The sequence below is a fragment of the Rhinatrema bivittatum genome, chromosome 3 (genome assembly GCF_901001135.1).
Source record: "Rhinatrema bivittatum chromosome 3, aRhiBiv1.1, whole genome shotgun sequence".
Lineage (NCBI taxonomy): Eukaryota > Metazoa > Chordata > Amphibia > Gymnophiona > Rhinatrematidae > Rhinatrema > Rhinatrema bivittatum.
In genome coordinates, this window is record NC_042617.1 from 565986226 (window position 1) to 566001719 (window position 15494).

The window sequence follows — 15494 nt, forward strand, 5'->3', positions numbered from 1 at the left end:
TTTGTATTGGAGATTGAGCTATTTTGATATCTTGCATTTTCATATACTGATTTGAATTTTTTAATATGCTCTAATAAAAGTTGCCTGATTTTTGCATAAGTCTTCTACAATAATAATCTTTATTTATTTATATAAATATATATAGGGAGTAGTGGTGATTGTTTTTCTTTTGGTAAACACGAATTGCAGATTGCTGTAATTTCATGTAAGTGATGCACAATTTAGACGTTTGTATGCCAGATGCAATAAACTTTTAAGTGCCAGAAATGTGCATTTCTCCTTAGTACTCTCTTTGTACACTGCTCCACTTTCTCTCTCATTTAAATATTGCATTGGGCACACAGGGGATGTGGATATGTGTGCCTTAGGAAAACAGGTGCTCAATATGCCCCTCTAGAGCTCAGCCAACCACCTCAGGCAAAAGCCTCACCCCCTTCCCTTTCTATGCAAGTAGCTTGCCTCCACTTTTCAGAGCCTCTCCCACTCCAGCACATGCTCATTGGCTGTGAGCTACATAGTCTACTGCTTTTAGAGTTCCCTAGGCTCTGCTCTGCCTACCTACTCCTGGGGATGGGTGACTAGAAGTGATCCCAGGGTTTAAGAAAGAATTTTAAGCCATGGCCAAGACTGGGGAGAGCCTTGCCCTTAAATGCATCGCTCCATATGGAATTCTGCTTTCCTATATGGAGCCAGGTGGTACAAGGGTATAGTCATCCTAGGCAAACCTTACAGCCTTGCAACCCCGGTCCAACCCCCTGCCCTGCCCACACACACACAATTAAAAATTATGAATTTCCTAGTATGTGGATAGATGGATTCAGGACCAGTGGGTTATGCACCTCTACCAGCAGATGGAGACGGAGCAAACTGACGTTACAATATATATAGTCCTGCAGTGACAGCCTGCCAGTATTCTCCATCTCCAGCACATGGTGGACATGCATCTCCGTACTGGGGATTGCTTCACATTTAAAAGTGACAGATGCAAGTCTCCAGGGTTGGAGGATTCACTGTCAGGAACTAACGGTGCAAGGATGCTAGAATACAGAAGAGTCTCTCTGGAGCCTCAATCGCCTGGAAGCCCGGGCGGTCCAATTGGCATGCTTGCATTTCAGCAGCAGACTGCAGGGTTGAGCAGTCCGAGTAATGTTGGATAAGGCAGCAATGGTGGCTTATATCAATTGGCAGGGAAGAACCAAGAGCCAGCAAGTGTCGCAGAAAATAGACCAACTTATGGAATGGGCAGAAGGGCATCTCCAGGAGATCTTGGCCTCTCACACTGCAGGAAAAGACAACGTAACAGCAGATTTTCTCAGCAGGGAGAGACTAGACCAAGGAGAATGGATATTGTTGGATGAAGCGTTTCAGCTGATAGTGGATCGCTGAAACGCAATCCACTATCCACATACAAGCAGGTCGCCTCCCCACCCCCCACAATGCGAAGGTTCTTCGATTCTTCAGTCGCAGGAAAGATCCAAGGTCATTGGATATCAATGCTCTCATGCAGAGCTGGCTATAAGACAAGCTGCTGTATGCTTTTTCCCGTGGCCTATGTTGGGCAGAATAGTTTTCTGGAATGAAGACTACAGGGAGATTGTGTTCCTGGTGGCATCGGATCGGCCCAGAAGACCAGGGTATGCAGATCTGCGAAGACTCCTGGTAGAGACCCCACCTTCATCTTCCACTACACAAGAATCTGTTGCAGCAGGAGCTAGTCCTTCATGAAGATCCAACTCGGTTTTGTCTTACGTTATGGCCCTTGAGGGGGCTCGCTTGTTGAAGCGTGGATATTCGTCTGCAGTGATTGCTACAAGCTTGAAAGTTCTCCACTTCCTTAGCTTATGTGTGGGTTTGGCAAGTATTTGAGGCTTGTTGTGAAGATTGAGGTGTTCTTCCTTGTTCTGTTAAGATCTCGCTCATTTTGGAATTTTTGTTGGATGGATTAAATAAAGGGTTGGCTCTTAATTACTTGAAGGTACAGGTACAGGTGAATGGTGAATCCTTATCATCTCATCCTGATGTGGCCCGTTTCTTAAAGGGACCAGTCCCTTTGTGGAGTCATTACCTGGTGTTGGATTTCTTGGCAGGCCCTACGTTATGACCACTGCATAGGCATTCCATGCCAGTGTTTCTGGTGGCAATATGTTCTGCGCATCAAATTTCCAAGCTGCAGACCTTGTCTTGCTGAGAGCCGTTCCTTCAGGAGACTCCAGGAGTGATATAGCCACAGACTGTTCCTTCATTCTTTCCTAAAGTGGTCTCAGATTTTCACTTGAATCAGTCCATTTCCTTGCTATCCTTGGATAAGAAAAGAGATGCGGAAGAATATCGCTTGTTGTGCCCCTTGGATGTCAAGAGACATGTGAGATATCTGGAAGTTTCTAATTTTTCCGAAAAACGGATCTTCTGTTTGTCCTTCATGGTGGAGGAAAACAAGGTGAACCAGCTTTGCGGGCTACAATAGCTCACTGGATTAAGGAGGTGGTCACGGGCGCATATGTGGATGCTGAAAAGCAATTGCCTACTCAGGTTAGGGCTCATTCCACTAGGGCTCAGGCAGTGTCATGGGTGGAGGTTAGACTGTTGTCTCCTGTCGACATTTGCTGAGCTGTGATGTGGTCCTCCTTATACACCTTCACCAGGTATTATCGTCTGGAAGTACAGGCCTGGGAGGACGCAGCCTTTGCACATGCGATGTTGACTGGACTGCAGGCAGCCTCCCACCCTATTTATTTACTTTGCATTTTTTTTATATACCGACATCCTATTCGGGGGTATATCCCACTAATCCTGAATCCATCTATCCACATGCTGGGAAATGAGAAATTACTACTTACCCGATAATTTCCTTTTCCTTAAGGTGGATAGATGGATCCAGCTTCCTGCCCTTGGCTAACGAATGACTGCATGATGGTCCTCCTGTGTGACTACATGTTCCAGGGCATTACTGGTAAGTGTTCATCCAGGTCCTAGATTAGTGTTCATGTGCTTCTTGTCTGAGCTCAGTTTTTCATGTTGGCCGGGTGTTGACATGGTTAACTGTTTTTTAATTAAGTCTTTTGCTAGTCTGTCCACAGTTGCTTTTGCAGAGAATACTGGCGGGCTAATGTCACTGCAGGGGTATATGTACTGAGATGTCAGTTTGCTCCGTCTCCACCTGCCGATAGAGGTGCATAACCCACTGGTCCTGAACCCATCTATCCATCGTAAGGAAAAGGAAATTATCAGGTAAGTAGTAATTTCTCATTTGTAATAAGATTTTGCATGAAAAAGGGCATTCAAAGAACAGTCTTATGAAGTAAACATATCACAGCTGCGACCTCTCTTCTCTTTCTTCAGCCACCACGACCTCAGCTTCTCGTTTCTCTCTTTTTTCTTTTTTGCCACTGGCGGCCTGCAACCTCATCTCTTTCTTCAGCGGCCAACAGGATGAGCTCTGGTGGCGGCTCCTCCGGGCCCTTCCTTACATGCTAACCAGAACGCGGGGAACACCTCAAGCAGAGATCATGTGGCCCATTTGACCGGCCCACCGGGGCATTCCCGAAGCCCTGTTAGGCCAATCCGTCCCTGCCTTTACGCTCCTAGAAGTTCTCTCTCACTCACAAGTACTACAGAGCCTGAGACCCCAGCCACAGAGACAGAACGGTCGGACGTGATCAAGGTCTCTGAGCCGTCCATTAGCCCTTTGGCACAAAAGTAATCATGACAGCATATATGAGCACATGCAGGAGCCCATCAAAGAAAAAAGAGTCTGGTCTTTAATGCCATTCCCCAGCTACTACTGATAGGTCTTTCTGCCTCTGCTCCTCTTGAGTAAGCTACAGATATGGAAGTCTGAATGCTCCTGAGAGGGAGGGTGACCCATTCTCAGAACACAGGACATCCCTGTGCACCCAGCTCTCTCTCTCTCTCTCACATACAGGCTGATCAGTGGAGCACACTGTTGACACGCTAGCTTTACCCCTTATTCAGTAAGGGGTAATAGCGTGTCGAAAACACGCATCCAAACCCCCCCCCCCCCTCGAAACTAATAGCGCCCGCAACATGCAAATGCATGTTGATGGTTCTATTAGTTATTCCCGCGCGATTCAGAAAGTAAAATGTGCAGCCAAGCCACACATTTTACTTTCAGAAACTAGCAACTACCCAAAGGCAGGTGTTAATGTCTCTCGGCACCGGGAAAGTGTACAGAAAAGCAGTAAAAACTGCTTTTCTGTACACCCTCCTACTTATCATTATTCATGATATCATTAATATCATGGCGATATTAAGTCGAAGGTCCCAAAAGTAAAAAATAATTAAAAATAAAAAAATAAAATTTAAAATCAGCCCGTGGCTTGAAAACTGTCTGGAAATCTGGAAGTTATGATTTGATATGATATAATGATATAATATATGATATAAAGATATGACAAGTGAGGTGATCAAATTTGCAGATGACACAAAATTACTCAGAGTAGTTAAAATACAAGTGGATTGTGATAAATTTGCAGAAGGACCTTGCAAGGCTAGAAGATTGGGCATCCATAATATAATGTGGACAAGTGCAAGGTGATGCATATAAGGAAAAATTAATCCATGCTGTAGATACATGATTTTAGGTTCCATTTTAGGAGTTACCACCCGGGAAAAAGATCTGGGCATCTGTGAGACAGTGCCCCTATTTCCCCCCTTAAACTGGTGCAGGACTAGGCAGATTGCCTTTCCCCTTTAATTCCTCTTGTGAGAGAGAGCTCTGTGGGTGGGGCCCAGCAGGGGAGGAATAAGAGCTAAGATCCAGGTGGGGATAGTCAGACCAGGTCCTGGTCTCCAGGAGAAAGGCAGCTCCTGTAGATTATTGCTGTCCACACACTGAGCTATAACAAAGCTGTATGAGTATTGAGGGAAGCGGTACTAACTGTGAGTAAGTGGAGTACACTGTTCTGAAGGTAAAGGCAGTCTTTTAATGTGTATGTGTTAAAGTGGCAAATAAAGATAAAGTATTTTAAGAAAGGCCACAGTCAGTCCAGGTTTGTGCTAGGGAATCTCCGCTCATTCTCACATATGGTGTCATGCATGGAATTTTTTTCTGTAAACCTAGTAGAGGAAAACCCAGACTCCAAAAAACGTAAGCAATTTGGAGGCCAAACAGTTTTCAGAAGAGAGAAGCAAAGTGTCTCGAGTACAGAGTTGTGAAGAGGACTTGTGATTCTAAACTGAAGTACAGAACACAGGAGGCCCTTAGGTCTAAAACAAAGTACAGAGCATAGGGGTGCACAGAGCATGGTGGCTTGTGAAAGGGTGTGGCCCAGAAGCTGCACTGAAGAGAAAAATATTTTTCAGGTAGAGAGGAAACTGTGAGTGGGCCTGGTTGCATGGACAGCCATAAAGTAGTAGGTTTGAACCAGCTAAAAAGAGTAGCTCTGCTGGTGGCAGATAGGAACTTAAAGTGATTAAGCTATTACTAATTATGCAGGCTTTTTTTTCCTACCTTTTTTTTGCCTTGAAAAAGAAAAGAGGAAGGAACACTGATGCAGCAAGACTGTGCTGAGCAAGGTGTGGCCCTGGAAAAGCTGCCAGAGTGGCCTGTGAGTGCGGTGAATGGGAAAAGGTCAAGTTCCTCTTCCAGCAAGCAAGCTACTCTGCAGTTTGAGGTGTGTAGTCACAAGAAAACTAAACAGAAGACTGACATCTCATCTTATCCCTCATATTTTATGGTAACATAATCTGTAAATATTCCCCCTGTGTATAACTTTATTGATCATATGTATGATTTTGTAAATACGTTGTTGCCTAAATTTAAGCGTTTGTAACTTTACCCTCCACTCTTCCCCTTCCAGAGCCCTGCCCCACCCCCTCCCGCCTTTCTTCCCTCTCTATACCTCATCAGTTCTCTGTAAAGCCTGTTGCTACCTGTTGTTTACTGTTAACCGAGGAGACGTTCCGAACGTTCCTCGGTATATAAAAAACTGTTAAATAAATAAATAAAACAAACAAACAAACAAACCTGGAGTGATGCAGTCGGGGTACTGCAGCAACAGGTGAAGCAAAAGCAACCAGAGGGCTGGAAGAAAGGAACAGTCATGTATTTCTGTGTAGTGGGAATTTCCCAGTCCAAAGAGCTGGGTCAGAGGGAGGATCTGAGGCTCAAGGTTTGACAGCTGGAAAGGCCAGCCAGGGTAATGGAGTGAAAGAACAACTCTGAAGAGTCCAGGCCAGGTAAGAGAGTGAATACCTAGAGTGCCTGGACAAGAAATACCAACAGCTCATGGAGGAACTGAATGACTGGCTGGCAGAGGTGTCCAGTGAGGTGACTGAGGCATGGAAAAAGTTTGAGATTGGCGCTACAGGTGGTCCTGAGAAAGACCCTGTAGGTGACCAAACACTACTGTTACGAATGGGCACAGGTCAGGAGTCGTGAACACCACTAACAGGGGTGTCTCAGGGTGGAGAGAGGCAGGGCTGCAGAAGAGTCTAGATGCTGGCTGGTGCAGGTAGGAATGTGTGAACCCTATGGGCAAGTGGGAAGGTGGAATAGGCAGATGGAGCCTAACACTGGCTGGAGATATCTGATACCAGATGCATGGAGGTAAGGGTGAACTCGAATACTGGAACAGCATGGAGGTATGTGTGAAAGTGAATGCAGGTAAAGGTGTATAGAAAACTGGAACTGGGTGCTGGTAAGGATGAATTCAGGAAGCGTGCAGGTAAGAGTGATAATGGCTGGAGGTATAAGTGACTGAACTGGGGAAACAAGACTGACAGAGAACTGGACAGACAAACCAGGACAGCACTAACACTGAACATGAAACACATAAGCCCGAAGGCAGCAGAACAAGGCAAAAGGCCCTAAGGCCACCCACCCACAGCAAGGGAAGGCAGAAGGCCCTAAGGCCACCCACCCACAGCAAGGGAAGGCAGAAGGCCCTAAGGCCACACACACACAGCAAGGGAAGGCAGAAGGCCTGAAGGCCACCCACCCACAGCAAGGGAAGGCAGAAGGCCCTAAGGCCACCCACACATAGCAAGGGAAGGCAGAAGGCCCGAAGGCCACACACACACACAGTAATGCAAGGCAGAAGGCCCTAAGGCCACACACACACACAGTAATGCAAGGCAGAAGGCCCTAAGGCCACACACACACAGCAAGGCAAGGCAGAAGGCCAGTAGGCCAAAGACAGAAGGCAGAGGGCCCGTAGGCCACACACAGAAGGCAGAGGGCCCGTAGGCCACACACAGCGAACAGAGGGCCCGTAGGCCACACACAGCGAACAGAAGGCCCGAAGGCCACACACAGCGAACAGAAGGCCCGAAGGCCGCGGACAGAAGGCCCGAAGGCCACACACGGAAGGCAGAAGAGGCTAGAGCAGGGAGCCCAGATGAGCTCGATGCCGAAGCATCGATGGAAATGCTAAGCAGGGTTATAAAGGGAAGTCTGGAATATAGAGAAGACAAGAACCAGCCAGGAGAGCATGCTCGCAGGGGACCTCTGGTGGTGAGGCGGCTGTATAGCAGCCATGGTCGTAACAACTACCAGGAGTCTAGAAACAGCTACTGTGAGAAGCCCAGAGAAGGGGGCAATGAAGAATCCTGAGAGAGGGGTCACAGAGAGCCCTGGGAAGGGAGACACAGACTACCCAGGAGGGGGGGGGGGGGGGGGGGGGTATTGAGAGTTGGAAGTTGGTACTATAGGAGGTCCTGATGAAGACCTTGTAGGGTGACAAAACACTGCCGGGAGCCAAGAGCCAGCTTCTGTGAGAAGCCCAGAGAGAAAGAGAGCATGAAAAGGCCAGTGAGAGAGGAGATGAAGTGCCAAGAGGGTGGCACTGTGGAGAACCCAACGAATGAGGCTGCAGAGGAGAACCCAGAGGAAGGAACCGCAAAGAACCCAGATGGTGGTACTGTGGAGACCCCAATGAGTGAAGCTGCAGAGGAGCTAGACAGCACTGAGGGGATACCAGAGGAATCACCAATGGGAGCACCATAGCCAGTTCAAGAAGTTCTTCTGGAGTGGAATTTGAACCAGGAGCCAAGAAGAGACTTGGTTAAAGGACTGGGGGTTACAGGTGGTACACTGGGTGGTGGTTATAGGGTGTCTAGGATAACCCTGGGAGAGGAGGAGGGTGAGCACAACCCCAGAGCCCTGACCCCAAGCCTAACTGGTGGGAGGCCAGATAAGAGGGGCTGGGGAGGTGATTCACTCCTCTGGATGGGATCCAGAGAGAGCAAAATTTATTGGACCAATGGGTCCAAGCTGAGGGGTATATGTGAGGTAGGGTAAACGAGTCCATCAGGTTGTCCTCTGTCAGGTTGAAGCGTTCAGACCCCTTCATTAGTGCCCTTATTTTCTCACTTAAACCAGTGCAGGACCAGGCAGAATGCCTGCTCCCCTTTACTTCCCCTAGTGAGAGAGAGAGCTCTGTGGGTAGGGCCCAGCAGGGGAAGAATAAGAGCTGGGATCCAGGAGGAGATAATCGGACTAGGTTCAGGTCTCCAGGAGAAGATAATCGGACTAGGTTCAGGTCTCCAGGAGAAAGGCAGCTCCTGTAGAATATTGCTGTCCAAACACTGAGCAGTAACGAAGCTGTATGAGTGCTAAGGGAAGCGGTACTAACTGTGAGTAATTGGAGTACACTGTTCTGAAGGTAAAGGCAGTCAACTAATGTGTATGTGTTAAAGTAGCAAATATGTGTTAAAGTATTTTAAGAAATCAGTCCATGTTTGTGCTAGGGAATCTCAGCTTGTTCCCACAGCGTCATAGTTGATATGACATTGAAATTGTCGGCTCAGTATGCTGTGGCGGGCAAAAAAGCAAGCAGAATGTTAGGAAGGGAATGGCAAATAAAATAGAGGATGTCATAATGCCTTTATATTGCTCACTGGTTAAACCACACCTTGAATACTGTGAGCAATTCTGATCACCACATCTCAAAAAGATACAGTTGCACTGGAGAAGGAACAGAGAAGGACAACCAAAATGATAAAAGGGATGAAATGGCTTCTCTATGAGGAAAGGCTAAAGAGGTTAGGGCTGGAGCTTTGAGAAGAGACGACTGAGGGGGGATATGACAGAGGTCTACAAAATCATGAAAGGACTTGAACGGGTAAATGTGAAATGGTTATTTACTCTTTCAGGTAATTCAAGGACTTTAGCAAGAAGCACATTTAAAACAAATCGGAGAAAATTATTTTTCACTCAATGTGCAATCAAGCTCTGGAATTTGTTGCCAGAGGATGAGGTTAAGGCAACTAGTGTAGCTGGGTTTAAAAAAGGTTTGGATAAGTTCCTGAAGGAGAAGTCCATAAACTGCAATTAATCAATAGGGAATAGCCACTGCTTGTTGCCGGCATTGGTAGCATGGGATCTATTTAATGTTTAGGTACTTGCCAGTTACTTGTGGCTTGGATTTGCCACTGTTGGAGACAGGATACTGGGCTTGATTGACCATTGGTCTGACCCAGTATGGTATATCTTATGCTCTAATGGGAAATATGGGTTTGGCTCTCTCATTCATCAGGGCTGGTCATATCTGGGTGTACTGCGGAGGTGGTGTGCTCAAGCCTAGGATAGAAGAAAGAGCTGCTGCTCCATAGTGGACCTTGCTGACCATCAAATGTCATAGAGGGGTATACCTTGGAGACAGGGCCGGTGCAAGGGGATTTGGCGCCCTAGGCGAGCCTTCTCCCTTGCGCCCCCCCCCCCCCCCCCCCCGGTCTCGGCCCCGACCCTTACCTCATTCTCGATCACGCCCGCTGACTGGGGTTTTCTGGGTCGCAAGCAGGTTGGGCACTGCTTGCGGCCTGCCAAACTCCACTCCTCTTTGCCACCACTTGCGGCTCCATATGGCTCGCACCCAGTGACGCACCAAGGGTCTCCGGTGCCCGGGGGCCAATGCATGTGTGCCTCTCCAGCATCCCCCCTTAATCCTTCTTGTACTAATGCTTAAGGTCACAGAAAATCAGTGGTGTCTCCAGACAGAAGAATTGGGGGGGGGGGGGGGGGGGGGGCGCCAAAATGACATTTCTTCATCTCACCCACCTCTATAGCATGGATCCTGCTTTAAAATTGGTTATTAAAAAAAAGTGTTAATAAAAAAGTCCAAAGGGTCCTCTGCGTTATTTTAAAAAGCTGGCCAGTTTCACACTATAAAATTATGTTGATAGCCTCAGTCAACTGATTCTATGTGGCTATGAGAGTGAAGTCAGGAATATATAGGAAGGAACAGAATGTCAATATAAATCCTGTACCTCCAGTTCTGTAACTCTGTGCATCCACTGAAATTCCCCCAAACAATGGAGCTTGGATGTTTCCCTTACAGCTCATCATACTGAAAGATATTTTCAAATTCTGGTGTCACTTCACAGTAACAGCAGCACAAACAGCTTCCACTGCCAGGCACATTGTGAACTAACACAAAACACCACAAAAAAGACACTCAAAATCTATACTGCAATCCCATCATAACATAACAGTAATAACACCAAGGACTCAAACAACAATAACCCTACCTGTGAATAAGCAAGGGTAAATATTACACTGGGTCCTAGAATACCAATACTCCACCTACTGAGGAAACAAAACAAACCCGATTGCTATAGATCCCTATGCTAGCAGAATCTCTCATCATGGTCACACACACAGAGCAGAGACAGACCCTCACCAAATACAGAATACAAAATAAAGGAGCACAAATTAGAAAAAACTGAAATGGAAACCCCAAGAAGCCAGACTCTGTGTATTAACAATGGAAAAACAGAACCACCATTCTTCATAAAACAAATAAAATTAAGAAACATAAAGCATCAGTTATAATAGTAAAACCATACTAATAAAATAATATTTTAAAACTACTGATAAATAGAATTTCTATTAATTAAAATCATATACATTTTTTACAATTTCCTAAAACCAATAAAATATTTCAAAACAGCACATATATCAAATAACACACAATAATTAAAACTAATAAGGATTTTAAAAAGCCCCTGCTGTCCATACATGGGAGCTCTTGATTGAGGTTATCCTCTCTCTCTCACACATACTCACATGTCCATTCTCTCTCACACATACACTGTCACATACATACACATTCATGCTCTTATACCCAACCATAACCTCTCGCTCTCACAGACACTGACACACTCAGGCTCTAAGGCACTCTCTCCCCCTCCACACCCCCCCCCCCCCCACAAACTCTTACTCCCCTGGATTTTCTCATACACACTCATGCTCTCACTGGCTCCCTCACATACACACAAACACACACTCCCAGGCAAGCTTCCAATCGTTCTCACACAAACACACACACACACACACACAGGCAAGCTCCCAGTCATTCTCACACTGACCCCCAGGCGGGCTCCCATTCATTTTCACACCATTCCCTCCCCATCCCCCAGGCATGCACACATTCATTCTCACACCCAGACCCCCAGGCAGGCACCAATTTATTCTCACACACACACACACATACAGCACAAACAGGCAGGCATCTATTCTCACACATACAAACCCCAGGAAGACACCCATTCATTCTCATACACAGACACACCCTCAGGCAGGCACCCATGCATTCACACACATACACCGCCAGGCAAACTCCCATTCATACACATGCACACACTAAAGGCAGAGACCCCCCTCTCTTTCTTTTGCCAGCAACCTCAGAGCCTCTCTCATTCCTCTGCTGCCACTGTCACTGTTGCTGTATGGCTATTGCGGAGGTGCTGATTGCTACTATTGGCACTGAAGCCCATTCTGCTGCCTCCTCTGTGCAGGCCTCATGGTACATTGTGAGATCCGCATAGAGAAAGTGCTACTCTTGCACATTCCCAAAGATTACATGTTCCAATCAGTAAAAAATAATTTATTTTTTTTTACATTTGCTGTCTGATCTTAGTTTTCTAATCAGTTGGTCACAGGCTTTTTTTTTTTCCACCTTCCCTTTCTTATTTTTTTGCCAATTCCTTTTATAACATATTTCTTTTCTCTCCATCTGTCTTCTTCCCTCAAACACACAGTCAGGTTCTCATTCTCACATGCTTTCTCTCTCTCTCACACACACACATACAAAGGCACTCACTCTCACATGCTCTCTCTCATACAATCATGTATACACCGTCTCTCTCTTGCACATGCTGTCTGACTCTGGCACACAGGCTCTCTCTCACTCCCACATGCTGTCTGACTCTGGCACACAGGCTCTCTCTCACTCCCACATGCTGTCTTGCTCAAGCACAGGCTCTCATTGTCACATGCTCTCTCTCATACAATCATTCATACACACAGTCTCTCACTGGCACATGCTGTCTGACTCTGGCACACAGGCTCTCTTTCACTCCCACATGCTGTCTTGCTCAAGCACAGGCTCTCACTGTCACATGCTGTCTCTCTCACACACACACAGAGGCTCTCACATGCTGTCTCTGCAAACATTCAGGTCCTCACTCCCACACACAGTCTCTCAACTCATCTCATACACGCACACATACACACTGTACAAACCCTCAGTCTCTCTCTCACCTCTGGGCCTCCTCTTCACGGCCGCTGCAGGATGGGCTCTGCAGCAGCCCCGGACTTCTCGAGCCGCGCTGCTCCTCTTCTGTACGCGGCTGATGCTCCTCCTCTTTCCTGCCCGCGCGGCTCCGGCAACATTTTTCTTCCGGGGCCGCGCGGGCAGGAAGGAGGAGAAGCTCCTGCATTGGCTGATGCACCTCCTCCTTCCTGCCCGCGCGGCTCCGGCAACATTTTTCTTCCGGGGCCGTGCGGGCAGGAAGGAGCTGGAGCACCAGCATGTTTAGACGCGATTGTTTTCTTCCGGCCGTGGTGACTTGAGCTCCACCACGGCCCCGCCGATCTTCTTGCTGTGTGTATTCGGCACACAGCATAGCAGTAGTTCACCGCTCAGCCGCTATTGGGATGACGTCCACCGGCGGCCATTGGCCATCAGCGGCTCGGCGCCCCCTAATGCTCAGCGCCCTAGGCGATCGCCTAGTTCGCCTAGTGCTTCCGCCGGCCCTGCTTGGAGAATGTGCCCATTCATCTCTTGGGCTTAAGAAAGTTCCCAGAGCCACCCAGTATGCTATCTGGGGAAGGGAGACTGACAGAGACCATGGGTGGATACAAAGGGATAACAAACTTTCTTCTGAATCTGAGCAAGGTAACACTCTTCCAGATACCTCTAGATCATGGATGGTGAACTCCAGTCCTTTAATACTGCAAACAGGTCTGTTTTTCAGGACAGACATATTATACAAATTTGGATCAATGCATGCAAATGTATTTATGAATATTCGTTGTGAAAACCAGACCTGCTTGTGATACTCATGGCCCAGAGTTTTCCATCTCTGATCTCGATTATCCATAGCAGCTTCCACTAGTTGTGAGTATGGAAGCTAGTGAATGATTCTCCCCCCACAGAGCGTCCCATTCCCAAACTACCATCATCAGCATTATAACAATCTCACTCTAACACAGGCAGCAAACCTATTTCTCCTTCCAACCCCCCCAAAAAAAAAAAATAAAAAAATCAGCAGGAAAAGGCAGAAGCACTGGCAGCAACATTAAGCATAGAAGGAAGAAAACAGTTTCTACTTCTGTAGCCAGGGTATCACTTCTATAGCTTTAAAGCGAAGGTCCTTCATCTAATCATCCGACTTCTGCAGAATAGTCTAGAACCATCTCTCTCATATCACTGATAAGTATCATAGTATTAAGATGATGATGTCACCGCCTGAGACTATCAGGATTGGCTGCTGGTGAGGCGTTAACTTGGGGCTGCTGGGTGAGGCAGGGAAGACAAACCAGTGCCTTAACCATCCAGTTACACAACAGACCTAGAGCAGAGGTTCCCAAGCCGGACCCGGGGGATCCCCAGCCAGTCAGAATGAATAGGAATGAGAGAAAATTTAGCAGCCATGGATGAAGTGCACGCAGATTTATCTCATACATGTTCACTGTGGATATTCTGAAAACCTGACTTCCAGCAAGTACCCCCCACCAGACTCCTGACCTCTGCATGGCTTAGATTGAGAGATTGTCTTGTCTTGTATGTCTTGGGTTTCCGTCTGGGGACTCAGTCTAAAGGGATAAAGCCAGTTAAGGAAGGTAAAAGGGACTGAGGAGCAAGAAGATTATATTTTAGCCAGGAAGTACAGCCGGGGAAAGGTTTCTAGGGGGAAAATATGCATGAAACTGAAAATATCAAAAGCAAGTAGAATTCTTCTTCTGGCGATCCGCTTCTTGAAGGCAGTGAAGATGAGGCTGCTGATGATAATAGTGGTTTATATTTTTTAACCCCCTTTTTTTTTGCCCCACCATCTTCAATGCCTCCCTCCCCTGGGTGACTCTATGAACTCTTACTGGCCCAAGGGCAGTAGCAGCAGCCGTCTTCCTTCCCTGCCTGGGCCTGAACTCACCACTTCCACAGACGGGACCATTTGAGTCACAGGGCTGGTCCCCGATGGTGATGACACAGCTAATCCAGCTAGCAGGGGATACCACATCCTCTGATTGCTGGAGATTTTTTCAGCACTGGCCCCAAAGACCTGTGTCAGACTCCGTTATGCTGCTCCTGTGAAAGTTTTGGCAGCAGAGGGTTGGCGCCACTATCTAACTGTGGCAAACTTCAATGAAATTCTTTCGTAATAGAGGCTTGTACTTGACCTGCTCCCATACTCTGTGGCTTTCAGCACATTATACCTTTATTAAGCTGCAGTATACGGGCTGCATTTTCAAAAGGATTTACACACAGAAAACCCAGTTTTAGGTACAGTGGACCCTTGACTTACGAACTCAATTCGTTCCAGAGGGCTGGTTGTAACTCAAGTTGGTTGTTAAGCCCAGACTATTTTTTCCATAAGAAATAATGGAAATACCCATAATGCGTTCCGAACCTCCCAAAGCACCCCTTACCTAACATTTTCATAATAAAAACGAGTTGTATAATGTGCATAATTACCAGAAACACCTATAATTTTCCTAGTGTGCTCACCAAAAAGTTATAAAATGTGCCTAGCCTACCAGAAATAACAATTTCAAGTTGACATCTTTGGCTTGCAGGAAGGGAGGAGGGGGAGGATTCCCCACCCCCTCAGAGTACATCTTGGGCCCTCAAACACTCATTTCCCCCTCCCAGCATACTCATTCCTCCCCTCCTGATACCTTGCTGTAGCCAGCTGAGTGCTACACTCCCTTGCTGCTGCTGCACAGAAGCTTCCTTGGTCACCAGTGATGCTGTTGCTTGCTGCAATGCCGTGCCGGGTCTGCCTACGTGCTCCTGTGAACATTTGCAGCTCTGGGTGCGCCTGAGATGGACAGGCCTCATCGGCGGCAGCAGCAGCAGCCGCCAATCACTGCAACAGCACAGCAGAAGTCCCACCCACCAAGGCCCAAAAAACACGATTGACAGGAAAAAAAATGCTCAATTAGAGCAACCGCACGCACGAGCGGATACACATAGCCTTGGCCGGCATTCAGGTTGTAACTCCAGACTTTGGTTGTAACTCAAAACTAA